Here is a 14,799-nt window from a genome sequence, read left to right as displayed (position 1 = left end):
TACCTGGAGATTTTTGGGGTGAAGCCTGAGGAGGACAGGGTTTGGAGAGGGGAGAGACTTTAATGCCATATAGTCCAATTGCCAAAGTGGCCATTTTCTCCAAGGGAACTGATTTCTATTGCCTGGAGATCAGCTGTAATAGCGAGAGATCTCCAGCCACCACCTGGAGGTTGACAACCCTAGTTATTACTGAGATTATATATTGTGGCAAAGAAACTGTCTCTATCAATATTAACTACAGGATAGGGGCCCATAAGGAAGTGTGGGGAAGGGAGAAGGTTGGCTTGGCAATCTTAACTCACTGTCCAAAATTCACTTCTGTCAGTAATATCATCGTTCTAACCCTCCGGTGCCATTATACAATTATGTGCACCTAGTTTATCAAGAAGCATGAGTAAAATTAAATCTTAGGTCAGACTGACCCAGGTTGCAACAACACTGTGTGGAACAATTTTTCTCTTCCCGTTTGGCTTTGCTTCCTCTTTATTTATCTTGGCTCCTCTTCCTTCTGTTACTCAGGACCCATGGCTGGGCCTGTTACTTAATTTACCTTGGGGGAGTCTCACTCATTCAATGCCCTGAAAAATCTAAGTATGACTGTGGCATTTTACAAATAATGTATCTATATGCTGTACTTTATCCTTTTTATTCAAGGAGCTTACATTTCCTCCTTCATTTTATTGTCACAAACAATGGTGTCATCCGTTCTGGACTTTGGGGTAGAAGTATGGGTATGGGACACCACTCTGGCAGGTTGTAGGTTCACATTTGAGGTGTACATTACTATCTAAAGTAGTTCCACATAAAACCATAAAATCCTGAGTCTAAAATTACCCTAACTACTCAGCTGCTTGCAAAAATCCTGTGCAGTAGGTTAGGCTAAAAAGAGTGACGGGCTCAAAGTTATCCATTGAACTTCATGACAAAGAGGTGATTTGAATCCATGCTTCTCCATTCCTAGTCTAATCCCTAACTACTATGACACAGTGGCATGAATCTAACCATTTGGGCACAGAAGGCACTCAGAGTTCTCCTGCATTCCTCTCCATTCCTGCAGCCCCTTCCAATCTGTAGGAAAATGGGAGTTTTCCTACATTCTCCCGAAGTTCTTACTGACTACTGGAAATATTTCTAGGATTGAGCGACCTGTGGTGGAATAGCCTTGCAGGCTGGTAGGAAGGCTGGACTGAGGAACGACAAGAAGCTAAAATGATTCCTCCTTCCTCTTCCATAAGTGCTGCTCCACTGAGGAATGGGGTTGATTTTATCCTTTTGTCATTCCTTGCTCCAGCCCACCAACCTGCATTGTTCTGCACAGATCCTGCAACCATAGGATTGATCTTTCTGTGGACTGGAGGTGCATGAATGTACCACAAATCTGTGGGGAAGCAGGGAAAAACCTGTTTCCCCTAAAGCATTGACCTTTAAGGGGGGATCTTTTAAAAGGGGGATTGGGGAGAACTCCAGACTCCACACTGAGGTTGGTAACTTCACTATCATGATGGCTGCCACTACTTGCCCCTCAACCTGAATGAAGACCAGGCAGGTGAAGCAGAAGCAAAGGAAGTGACATGCTTGGTGGGAGGGCAGTGACATGTGATGTAAGTAAAACAGTTCTGTCAGTGCCTGTTATATATATATTGTAATCCTGTTTTTCTTCTACTTGGTAGGCTGTTCAGAATTAAATCCTGCAATACCAGCCACAGTAAACCCAGCTGGCAACCAGAATTACTGGGGGATTTTCTGTGTTATCTCTCCTAAAGGCAACCTCAGTGTGATAACACTTGTTACATAAAACGAATGGATGTACATAAACAAGATATCCCTTAGGTAATTATTAGTTCCCTTGCTGATTCTTTTTTTTTTCCAGCTCCACCTTTTAGTGCCTTATGTAACCTAACTATTTGGTTCATGTTTCCTGACTCTTCTCCACATACCCTGTGTGTAACATAGTTGTTTGGAGGATCAAAGAGGGAAATGAAACACATCTGACTGTTACTTAATGTACCTAGCATGTTAAGCAAACTGCCTGACCTTCAATTACTGAAAGAAAGCAGTGCTGCTTCCAGAGCAGCGACGTTTATCGTTAATAATATGATGTTTGTATATGAAGATTCTTGAGCTTCATTCGCACACAGGAATGAAAATGGTCTGATTTTCACAACAGAGAGAAAGCTGAAATTTGGTGCACCCAGTATGAAACATCTTACTCATTAGAAATGTGTGAAAAGCTGGCATTTTTATTTCTCTCATTTGAAACACAAAATCTTTAAAATTAATCGGTTAGCACAGGGACAGCTGAGCCACTTGTGAACACAGAGATGTAGAGTGTCTCCTCCATACTCTTGAATCAGACTCAGAGATGGAAATAAGTCTGAACGTGGGATATCAGATGAAGACTGGGCAGTGCTCCTTTCTCGGTCCTTGGATCTGGAGCTGTGAGCGGGGGCTTCGGATTCACAGTATTGCCTCAACTGAACACACACAGTGCTTGCTGGGAGATGAAATCGAACAGGGCCGGAAGAGGGGAAGTAGGCAGGGTTGCCAGGCCCCTCTTCACCACCGGCGGGAGGTTTTTGGGGCGGAGCCTGAGGAGGGCAGGGTTTGGGGGAGGAGAGGGACTTCAATGCCATAGAGTCCAATGGCCGAAGCGGCCATTTTCTCCAGGTGAACTGATCTCTATCGGCTGGAGGTCAGTTGAAATAGCAGGAGATCTCCAGATAGTTCCTGGAGGTTGGCAACCCTAGGAAGGAGCACTAACTGTCAAACATGTGAGGCAGTAGTTGGTACACTGAGGAAAATTTGCCTTGGCATAGGACAATGTAAAGGAACAAGGGAAAGAGGAAATTTCCTTTTCTAAACAAAAAGAAAAAGCAGCAGACAGCAACCTAGGTTGTCCCTTTCAAGATCACTGTATTTTTGGCTGAGGTGTGTATGCTATTTAAATGTGTTCTGCACAAAGAAAAAAACAACAGTCTTGTAGGACCTTAAAGGCTGTTTGTTGTTTATGCGATGTAAGCCTTTGTGAACCAGCAGCAGCATGGGAGGGCTACAGCCTCCATGCCCTGATTGTTTTGGCCCTCCAGGGCAACTGGTTGGCCATTGTGTGAAACACTATGCTGGACTAAATGGTCCTCTGGTCTGTTCCTGCAGGATCTACTTATGTTCTTATGTTGAACCAGAGGCTACTTCATCAGATGCATGAAGTGGTCCCCTTAGTTGGTGAATGAATATACTCAGAGGAAGAGGAGGAGAAGGAATTGTTATTTTCTCATGTGAAGCCCAAATTTCAAACAATGCAAGGGACAGTAGTAGGCAGTCCTGGGAGCAATGGGAGGGTTGAGAGACAGGGAAGTTTCTACATCACTTCTGGGTACAACCCGGAAGTGACAATGGGTAGCTCTAAGAACCACCAGTTTTCCCATAGTTTCTGGTAGGGTTGCCAACCTCCAGGTGGTGGCTGAAGATCTCCTGCTATTACAATTGAGCTCCAGCTGATAAAGAAATTCACAACTGCCTCCCCCCCAATTCCCCCAGTGACCCCTACTCCATGCCCAGAAGTTGGCAAAAAAAAAAAAAAAACACCCCTCCAGGATCCCGAGCCAATTTGTCCTGGAGGAAAATTGCTTCCTGACCCCAAAGTGGAGATCGGCACTGCTCTGGACATGCAAGAAAGGGCCACGGGAGCCAAACATTGACACAACCCTTCCTGCCCTCCCTCTCACGATCTGCCTAAGTTCACAGAATCAGCCTTGATGACAGAAAGCCATCTAGCCTCTGCTTAAAAACCTCCAAGGAAGGACAGCTCACCACTTCCCAAGGAAGCCTGTTCCACTGAGGAACCGCTCTGTCAGAAAGTTCTTTCTAATGTTTAGCCAAAGCTCTTTTGATTTAATTTCAACTCATTGGCTCTGGTCCGACCTTCTGAGTTTTCGGTGGGAGAGGATGGCTCTGCTTCCTTGGTTGGCTCTCGTGGCCCTTCCTTGTGTCTCAACTTGGCAGCCTATTAATTTTGTTCCACAGAATGTGACAGAACGTTAGGGGATAGCTACAAAAATCTGTACACACAGAGTATAAAAGTATGCAAACACTAGTTCATTTCAAAGAACATGGTTCCAGCATTTAAACAAAACTTAGCCAATGCCAGAAGTTTAGTCAGCATATTGTGTTCATTTTCCATCAGGGAATGTGCAATCGTGATTTTCTGAAAAAGCTTTGCAAACCAGCCATGAAAAATAAGTTATGGAACATTTTGGTTAACTGTAGTAGATCAGTGGTGTCAATAGGTGGCGCTGCTCCCTTATATTTAAATAGGTTTGGCTGCTTTACAGTAATTAAATGCTAAAAGTGGCTTTAGACCACAGGAAGATTTCTCCTTCATTCAACCCTGTATTTCATGTAAATCCTACTAGGACATTGTTTTCTGTTATAGAATTAATATCTTTCCCAAAGGCAACACATCTATACTCCTCACTATACCAATGTGGTTCCTGCAATACCAAGTGGGAAACCAAGGAAGACAGCAAGAAAGCGGCTTGTCTCAATAATTAGATCAGGTGGTAATGGAAGCCAGATTTAGCTCCAACACTTTGCAAATCCACAATTAATATATATCAATGTATACAATAATGTACTATAGATGTGTCAGAGGGCCTATTCACCAAGCATTAAGTTTGATGCACTGCCTCAGAGGGTGGTGGAGTCTCCGTCTTTGGAGGCTTTAAGCAAAGGCTGGATGTCCATCTGTCAGGAATGCTTTGATTGTGGGATCCTGCATGGTAGGGGGAGGGTTGGGGTCACTGGGGATGTGGGGGGGAGGTAGTTAAGTTCCTGCATTGTGCAGGCGGTTGGACTAGATGACCCTGGTTGACCCTTCCAACTCTATGATTCTATGATTCTAAGTCAAAATGCTTGCATGTTTCCCTTCCTGCGCACCATGTAGAGTTACAGGATTATTCTCACTATAATTAATAGAAAAATACAAAACAAAATCACCTTAATTTTGCATATGCCAGTGGGAGTGGTAGCAGATACGACCACAGCAGGAAAGTCAACATGTACAACGATGTCAAGTAACTTTTGGATACCCATTTGTCATTCCTAACAAGAGGCATACTGTGCATGGAAGTGCATGCTTGACTGAACACCAGCAAAAGATTATGCTCTAATTTCTACTCCCTATTCCACCAGTGGCCCTGGCACATTTTCTCTAATTAGGTTGGAACGGAGACTTAAAGCTATGTTTGAACAGAGAATGCTGGTGAGAACAGCATCCTCTTGTCAGAGTCCCAAGTTCAGGAAAACTTAATGTTATGGTGTCATATTATGTGCTTCTGCACACACACACACCCATATATACACTGCATCGTTGACCATGGTTGGAAGGGACAGGAAAATGCAGAACGGGAGTATGTTAACTACATATTACGGAAGAGAGAGGGAGGATGCTCCTTGTTGAATACATTTAGTTCTGCCCATGAAGCCAATAAAACTTTCCTGCTTATGACTCAGTCCACAAGGTAGGAAAGAAGCTACAGTGTTGGCATCCAAATAGAAATATGTATAGGCAAAAAGAAAAGGTGTGACAAAAAGGGAGTCTGCGTATTTTCATGGCCTTTCATTGGATAGGACAAGGTAGGAGAGGCCGTATTCAGGCCATGGGTTCAAGAGACCTCAGTGTCTACAGCCAACCATGAATAAAAGTGCTGCCATTAGAACCTTAAATTCTTGTCATTGAATAATATCTGGTCTGTTCAGAAACTACGACGTGGAAAACAGGTGATGCTGACTGAAATACTAAAGAATAAAATGAAACAGGAGTGATAGCCAAGTTCTTATGAAGTTAAAGCACTAAAGAGAGCATGGACAGTTTAATGTAAAATACAACAGTTACTTTATTTTGAGTGTAACGGTCAGACACTTCTTGTTCCTCTTCCAGGTAGAATGTTATCAAATGCCCTGAAGCCAGCTCTGCTGCTGTTTCTGTGTTAGTTGTACATAACCACAAAGTTAGTCTTTTTCCTTCTTTTTCTTCTTGTGACCCTGTATGATGAAAGGACAGAAAATGTAAATTGGGCCCAAGGATCAATTTCTGATCTGCTATACGACAGCCATATTGCAAAATGAAAAGGCTTTCATCAGGTCCATTTTTCTCCCATCGCTGCATCATCTCTGGTTCCTTAGTTCCTCCTCAGACAGCCTGGTTAGAGCTCGCTCTGTGCCGAATTCCCGTGCTGAACTCACTCTCTCACAGAGTTCAGGATGTTACAATTTCACCAGCCACTCCCAGAATTCCTTAGCTGTCACTCAAATGCCTCTAAGGCAAGAACAGCCTCCTGGGTTTTTGCATTCTTCACGCTCTGTTCAGTTATTATAATTTTGGTGCTACAACCTCACATAACAGGAGAGTGTGCTTCTTGCTACCTTTTCAATATGCACACTTAACATTTTGTATGAATAGGTAGGGTTGCCAGGTCCCTCTTTGCCACCGGCGGGAGGTTTTTGGGGCAGAGCCTGAGGAGGGCAGGGTTTGGGGAGGGGACTTCAATGCCATAGAATCCAATTGCCAAAGCAGCCATTTTCTCCAGGTGAACTGATCTCTATCGGCTGGAGATCAGTTGTAATAGCAGGAGATCTCCAGCTAATATCTGGCAGCTAAATGTTCTAACAGTTGGGCACTAACAAACTCTTCTCTTTTCTCTTTTTGGAGGTATTTGAAGCCTGGCTTGACCAGAAGTGTGGGGAGGAGAGGGAATCAAGAAGATCTAAGCCAGCTGAAGGAGATGTGGGCTGAGTATCTTTCTTGTTTGCAGGTATTTGAAGTTTGGCTTTGGCCAAAGGCAGGAACCAGAGGGCTCCTACTACCCTGAGGCAGCCAGCTTATGGTCTTGTATCAGCTGTGCCAGCAAAACCAGCAGTAGCTTGGGACGTGACCAGCTTTAATACTGGGGACTGTTGGGCTGTATTTCTGCATGGAAATAGCGTTTTATAAGAAGCTTGGAGTCCTGATTGTGAGGGGAGAGCAGGATCAAAATATTTAATTAAATAAAGAAAACCTAACAAACAAACCTCATATCATGTTGGCAATGCCTTAAATAATTAAACTAGTTACCCTCCCATAAACAAACATCCACAGCTATTCTTTGCATAGAGCTTTATTTCTTCATATTCAAAATTTCTGATGTTTACCAAAACATACTTAATAGTCAGGATTCAGTGCAGCGTTTCTACATCCCACCCTCGGGAACGATGTGTTGAGGGGCATTTCAAGCTGCTGTGGGAGTCGGGAAGCTGCAAAAGTCATGCTCCATAGGCATTAAGTTGTTGCATCCATAGAAACAATCCATAGAAACAATCCAACCCAATACATATTGATGAGTCACGCCTTACCCATTAACTTATTACCTTCTCAGAATCACTGTCCGAGCTACTGCTGCTGCTGCTGTCGTCATCTTGTCCATCATGCTAGGGAGCAAAAAACAAAGGATTATCCCACAGTGGTGGCACAGAAAAAAATTCTAGTCAATTTACATGGATCCCAATTCAGGGCAACCTTTTTAGGGCCAACTCTTGTCAGTGGCCCTTCCAGCTGGCTCTGTCAAAAATGAAAGGGACAGGCAGAGAGGTCATCTCAATTGCAGTACTCGAATGAATTGCTGCCCCCCCTGCCCTCAGTCAATTTGAGGCCACCTCCCATTATACAAAGTTAATCTATCTGAGCTTCAAGCTTTTTCTATTTTTTTCAGGTTCTCTGTTCTCTTCTGTCTTTGGCGTCATGTATATTTGATTGTGCAGGACTTTGTTAAATGTTCATTACCACTAATGTGAAAAATAAATAGCAGAGAGGCTCACGAGACAAGCCTTTGCTTTTCTCATTGTTAGTTCTCAACTCCGTCGGCTTCCGAAGAAGCAAGAATGGCATGTCATCATCACATGTGGCAGATGGTGAGCGCTTGCGTATGAAATGGAGAGATGAAGGATAAGAGCCTTTGAAGGCTTTAAATCCTCAGCATTTGCCATAGCTTATATAAATGAACAGAACTGGCCACATACTAAACCAGAGAAAGTAGCTGAACTAGCCAGCTGGGTCCAACTGCTCATCGTCTCTCCACACCTTCAATAAACACCAAAACACTGTGTGTCAGTAAGAGGGCTACTATACTGTGATGTGCGAACATGAACTCCACATGCAGCTTAAACTTCTACATTTCCAAGGGAGTCTATCTCCCGGTCACATGCCATGCTTCCCATTAATCTTTCTCATTAATCTGTCAGCTAGCCAAGCTGGGCCCAGGTTGAGTCATACATGGAAAAGCAAGAAAACAGCAAAGGGAACTCAGTAATCTATAGCATTCTTAAGAACACAAATGTTGAATCATATCCAGCTAGTAGATGGGCGTGTATTATCTTTAAATCCATTGGGTGTATCCCTCAGTATGTAACCAGGACTCATTATTAGGTAAACATTATTAGGTAAACCACCTCTCCACCCAAACCATGGTGCCTCTTTTCTATCTCATCAAGTTTATATTGTAATTGGAAGCTTTTATTGTTTAAACATTTCCAAATTTGCCTCTCCTATGAACATTTTCACTAGTGGCTTCTCTCCCTGGGGCAGGTTTAGATCAGAAAAGCTGCACAGGGGAAAGACTATCTCCCCTTTCCCCTTATGCCACAGTCCTAATCAGAATGGGACCCTCGTGTGCCTGATAACATATTGTTTAGAAAAGCAGCTGGGAGCCCTGATCATGGAACTCCCAGCATTTCATCTGGCTTGGTCCTCTGTCTGGACCTCTCCAAATTCAAACCTTGTTCGAATCAGATTGTTTCGCTGCTGAGGGTATTGCCTTCCAGAAGCTGAAGAATGATTTGCAGCTATTACAGAAAACATCCCTACTAAGCCATTAAGGAACATTAGTGCTCAATTTACTGTCATCTTTTTCCTTGCTACCAAGACCAGTCTTAACTCAGGCAATGTGTAAACTGCAAGAAGCAACAACGCTTTGTGCTTTTGCACGATTGTGCAACAATTACACCAGAAATAATACTGGTAAAGAATTTTGGATTTGGGGAAGATACAATGCAGGGGACTTTGACTCTGAGTAAATTCTTGACAGCCCAGCAACGGATCCCATCATTTCTTAATTCTCATAAAGCACCTCATGGAGTAATAAATGTGTTTTTGGAAAATGCTACTGCAGATTGCTGGTGATGTCTCACATGACTGAAACCTCTCCCATACCTATGAATCTGCCAAGGCCATATGCCCAATAGTTTAATTAAACCATGACTCATCCCCAACAACTACCTGTCCTACTGCCTCTTATAAAAGTTCAAAGATAATGATTCCATGTTGCCATAGGCAATTGGTTCCATTGGCCAACTGCTCTTATAGTGAAGGCAGGCATTTTATACAATATTTTGTCTGTATTTATCCACAGTCATAAAATATGGAAGGCAGATGCTGAACACATGAACACATGAAGCTGCCTTATACTGAATCAGACCCTTGGTCCATCGAAGTCAGTATTGTCCACTCAGACTGGCAGCAGCTCTCCAGGGTCTCAGGTAGCGGTCTTTCACATCACCTACTTGCCTAGTCCCTTTAACTGGAGATGCCAGGGATTGAACCTGGGACCATCTGCATGCCAAGCAGATGCTTTACCACTGAGCCACAGCCCCTTCCTGTTGCCCCATTGACTTGTTGCCTTCATAGCAGTTGGTCTGAATCTTGAAAAGGACAATCAGTTCATCCTTAATCTTTCTTTTACTAAGCTCAATATTATCCATTGATCTTCATTCCTCTCTTTGCATACAGTTATATTTTGAATGACTCTGCAGGCCCTGGCTCCAAGGCACATAATTCTAATGCAGGAGACAGCAAGATTTCCTATGTATATTTTGTGTACCGTCCTACTGATATGTGCAGGTGTAGCATCAACATCTGCCTCATGTGTAGGCAGGTTCAATATGTGCTATTAAAGATGTCTCCAGATTAGAGATGGGGAAAAGAAAAAATTACCAGAGGCTATTGGCTAGCAGCTAGGGTTGCCAACCTCCAGGCACTAGCTGGAGATCTCCTGCTATTACAACTGATCTCCAGCCAAATGCTGGAGACACCTGGAGAAAATGGCCGCTTTGGCAATTGGACTCTATGTCATTGAAGTCCCTCCCCTCCCCAAACCCCGCCCTCCTCAGGCTCCGCCCCCAAAACCTCCCGCTGGTTGCAAAGAGGGACCTGGCAACCCTACCCGGAAGTGACATTAGTGCGTCGATCACCCCCCCTCCCAGCCCCACCACAATGAAGCTCCCGCTGGTGGTGAAGGGGACCTAGCAACCCTATATACTAGCCTTTCCCCCCCATTGTTTTCTAATTCTGCAATCCACCCTGAATCTTAATGAGAAAATGAGACTATGAATGAAGTAAATACATAAAATACGTTTTAATTGTTTTGTTTCAGGGTAAGCAGTAAATAACAAACTGAATAAATGAACAAAATTGGGACGGGGGTAAATTATTTAATGAAATCTTTGCATTAAAAGTTTTTGTATCATGTGACACCGCCCATAGTCTGCAGCAAAGTGTGGGGATTTTGCAAGTTTCGTACTCTCTTTTGAATGTATACTTTGGATGTGTACTATCAATTTGCTCCTTTGCATCTTGCACAGACTATAGATATTAAATAATATTTATCCAAGTCTCACAACCCACCTCTTCTTGCCTCATGAAAAGGCTACCTCTAATTTTCTCGCCTTTCCTTACCTTTTTCTCTTTCTTCTTCTTTTTGTCTTTGTCCCCATCTTTCTTATCTTTCTTATCTTTTTCCTTCTCCTTCTCTTTGTCTTCTCTCCCAAATACTAACGATGATATTAAGAAGTTAGGAGACAGAGACATACTATCTGTACATTTACACAGCTGGTGGGTGGGCAGGAAGATGTATTGCCTTCCTGAACAAAGAAACCTTTTGAACTCTATTGTACTATTGGCCAAACTTTAGGAGAAGTTTACTATACACATAAAGATCAAAATATGAGAGGGTGCTTCTCTATCACACATCACATGCAGCCTTTCCTCTCTTGTTCCATGCCTTGTGCTTTTGCCTCTAATCTACACAGCCATGGCATGGGCAGCAGCAGCAAAGCACTGGAGATACAGGAGGCCTGACTCTGTGCCATGGCTGTTCCCCATGCCCTTATCCTAGACTAGGAGTGCCATAAACCCTTATGTTGGTACCCATATTGTTGGTCAAGTTGCCAACCACCAGGTAGAGTCTGGAGAACTCCTGGAATTACAACGTATCTCCAGACAATAGAGGTCAGTTGCCCTGAAGAAAGTGGCTGCTTTAAAGGGTGGACTCTATGGCGTTATACCTTGCTGAGGTCTCCCCCCTCCCCAAACCCCACCCTCAAATCTTTAGGAATTTACCAACCCACAGGAAGGCAGCCTATGTTAATAAAACCTAGGGATTGTTTTCAGTAAAGGTACAAACTTCTCACCTTTTAAGATTGAAGACATCTTTCAAGTCACACTGCTCTTAATATTTTAACCTATGATTCTTAGGATAATATGATCCAAGTTCCCTTTATGTGAGTAGAAAGCAGGATACCTAGGGGTTGGGATAAAATAACTCAAGGAAAGGGCATTGGAGGAAGAAGAGTTCCTTGTGGAAGTGTTAAAGATAGAAGATGCTTGATTTGAATCTTACCATGTATTATGTATTTGGAGCCATAAGACGACTTGGAAAGATTATACATTACTAACAGATTTCCAAACTGATTCAGAAAGTATCTAATTTTACACTTTAACTCAGCTTCATCTGCTGCTTCACCTATCTCCCATGTAACACTACAATAATTAATGCAGACAGTATACACAGTTTTGGAAAAGTGAATTATAATGAACCATTTGAGTTTGATTAACAGGCTTTAGTAATTCTGCTACTTTAACTGAAACACCAGGTTTTTTCCCTTTAGGGCTGAATGGTATTATTCTACATATCCTTATTTTCCTTACGCAAATTTGGCAACACTGACACTTTCTGCAGGCTTGCCTCTGGTGATAACTCAATCCCTTGCTACTTTTGCCTCTTTTGCCTTCAAAAGGTTTGGACTCAGACAGAAGGCTGACTTGCCAAAATCCCAGTTTAATGGGCAAGTCGTAATTGCCTCTACAACCAAAGACTAAGTAGTACATTTTATAAACAGGAGTGAATAATAAAAGAAAGAAAACTTACCCGGTTGGAAAGCAAAGCAGTCTTCCAAGTGCTTTATGGGCTAACAGAAACACAGTTTCTGTCTGGTCATGTATTCTCTCTCCTCCCCTATTACGAGCTGGAAGAGAAGAAAAACTGGTTCCAGCGCATTGTTGGGGAACTGTGTACAATCAGAAAGCGTGTCCTTTTTTATGTATGCAACTCTTGCTCAGGCAAGCTCCATTTGATATCCTGACTAACGTTAACAGAAATTTGATTCAAGCCATGCACCCCAGGCCTGCACATCCAGAGTTGTCCCCCTTTGCTTGTTTCCTCAAAATGGGTGCCAAAAGCCACTGGAGCACACAAAAGCCAGTTGAATGGACAGCAGGATTTTCCAGAGCTGTGCTGCCTGAAGAGTGCTTCGCACATTCCCTCAGGAAAACCTAACGCCAGAGGGCTGATTCATTGTACAGGGTTCTTATGGCACCTTCATGTTTAATGTTATCATCATTAGTAATGTGATAAAACATACAGCATATGAAGGAGAGGTGTAACTTCTTCAGACGCTTGAAGGAACACGTTGGACTGATAAATAGGCACAGAGGCTGCAGCACCTTAGCACTTCATTTTGGGTAGGTGCCTCTTCAAAGAGCTCTGCTGTTTTTCCATAGTGTCATGTCCTATTCAGCGATGGCATTGTTATGAGAAAGTCAGGCAGCAAAATAACTTTAAGCTAGCTGGTCAAATCCACGAGCAAACACTATCTATGCCAGTGAGTATTTTACAAATATAAAGAATTCATCTTATTGCATCCTAGTTATTATTACCAGTTGTTCCTTTGCAAATCTATGTACACAGAATCCACCCCTTCCTTACCCATAAGCGCAGTTTTAAGAAGTTCAATGAATAGAATATTATTTGAAGTGGAACAGATCTGCATCAGGAGCTAAATGTGAGGAGGGAGGGGCAAGCAGTAAAAATGAAAGGGAAACCCCCAAACTGTGGATTCGTCTGATGCTGGCTGGTCGATTTCGTTGATTTCTTGTGTTTTATGGAATCTGATCTTTGTTGTTGGTCTATGTGTGGCTAGGTCAGGGGTTGACATTGTGAGCTGAAGTGGGGGGCAGAGCTTAGGAGCTGGCATGACCCCACCGCCGAGTCCATGCCACTTGTGCTGCACAAAGTGGCACGGATACCAGCACAGGGTGACTTATGCTGGCTCTGGAGAGCAGTGCGAGTGTCATGTGCGCTGCCACTGCCTCCCCAGAAGCATTTTTCCGGCACAAATACTCCTGGGGGTAGAGCTGCCTTTAGGCAGCTTCCAAATCCCATTTGTCCCGGGAACGCACCATTTTACAGGCGTGGAGTCAATGGGAGAGTTTCACAGGGATTTGTAAAAAGTGTATTTTTAAATTTTACTTCTGGCCGGGGAAGCCTCTCAGGAGGCAGCGCAGTTGTGCCGTGCCCAGCCATCGCCAAACTACCCCCTTTCAGAATTGGGCTGTAAGACCGGTTTCTGCCCAGGGAAGCCTTTTCTCACTAATTTTTTAGAATTCTTTGACGGACTACAAACCATGCAAACACAGTGGCTAACACCCTACATTTCAACTCTCATATGAAAGCTCCTCTGTGATAATTTGGGTAGCCAATTAAAAACCACAAAGCAAGTGGCAAGAATAGATGGACAGTTTTCACAACAGAGGAAATATCAGCACAGTACTTTAAAGATGTATATTAAGAAACCTGCTATTTAAACAGTCTTGGATGAGGGATGAAGTAGTCCAGTTTGCAAAGGACACGATGTTATTCAGCACCAAAACCCCAATCAAGCCAAAAAGAGCTCCAGAAGGATCACTCTAAATTGAACAAATGGTCAAAAGAATAGCAGGTGAGATTTAGTAAAAGGGCAAAATTAGATACAGAAGGACAAACACTTATACATACACATTGAAGGTATCTAAATTAGTAGTTATCCTGGAAAGATATTATAGCAGAAAGCTATTCAATATTCTGTGTTGGTGAAAAGGCAAATACAACGTTAAGCATCATTTGGAAATGGACTGAAACAGAACAGCAAATATCTGATCTCAGTTATGAAACTGCATGGCATGGCCAGTTAGTTTGCAGCATCCCGTTTTAAAGCATTCCATTTGCAGCATCCCACTCCATCTTTGGTTCCCTTATCCTTACGACGAAATATCACTGCCTTCTCTGCTCTCCCAAATACCATGAGCCAAAGTTCAGAAATTCCATCTAACTACAGAAAATTGCAGAATTCTTACTTTCTATGGACCAAAGCTAAGGGAATGATGGCATGAGCAATCTTTCACTGACCTATCCTGGAGGAAGTAAAGATGTCCCAGAGACAGTGGATGGAAAATCTAGCAGTTAACAGGAAACATCACTTTATACCATCATAGAATAACATTTATTACCATTTTATAATACAGTGCACATTTCACAAATACATATTCAAAATATAATTTGCTAGAAAAAGATTCTGCTTAAAATAATAGACTCTCTATAGACGTTTTTTGTCCTGATGTATAAAATTGAACACTTTTTGCGTGTATTACCTGAACGCTGCTTTTTTATTACAGAGTAA

General features: G+C 42.8%; 1 long non-coding RNA gene across 1 annotated transcript; it reads right to left on the bottom strand.

Moving 5' to 3' along the window:
- Nucleotides 1-5,906: 5,906 nt before the first annotated feature.
- LOC130486958 (uncharacterized) lies at nucleotides 5,907-11,521 on the bottom strand. The gene is made up of 4 exons (XR_008933771.1): nucleotides 11,497-11,521; nucleotides 10,763-10,857; nucleotides 7,405-7,464; nucleotides 5,907-6,042 (listed from the first exon to the last, which is right to left on the bottom strand). It is a non-coding gene; the product is annotated as an uncharacterized LOC130486958 (long non-coding RNA).
- Between the last annotated feature and the right edge of the window lie 3,278 nt (nucleotides 11,522-14,799).

This window comes from Euleptes europaea, chromosome 1 (genome assembly GCF_029931775.1).
Source record: "Euleptes europaea isolate rEulEur1 chromosome 1, rEulEur1.hap1, whole genome shotgun sequence".
Lineage (NCBI taxonomy): Eukaryota > Metazoa > Chordata > Lepidosauria > Squamata > Sphaerodactylidae > Euleptes > Euleptes europaea.
Note: the sequence above shows the minus strand (reverse complement) of the source record. Positions and strands in the feature narration are given on the sequence as shown.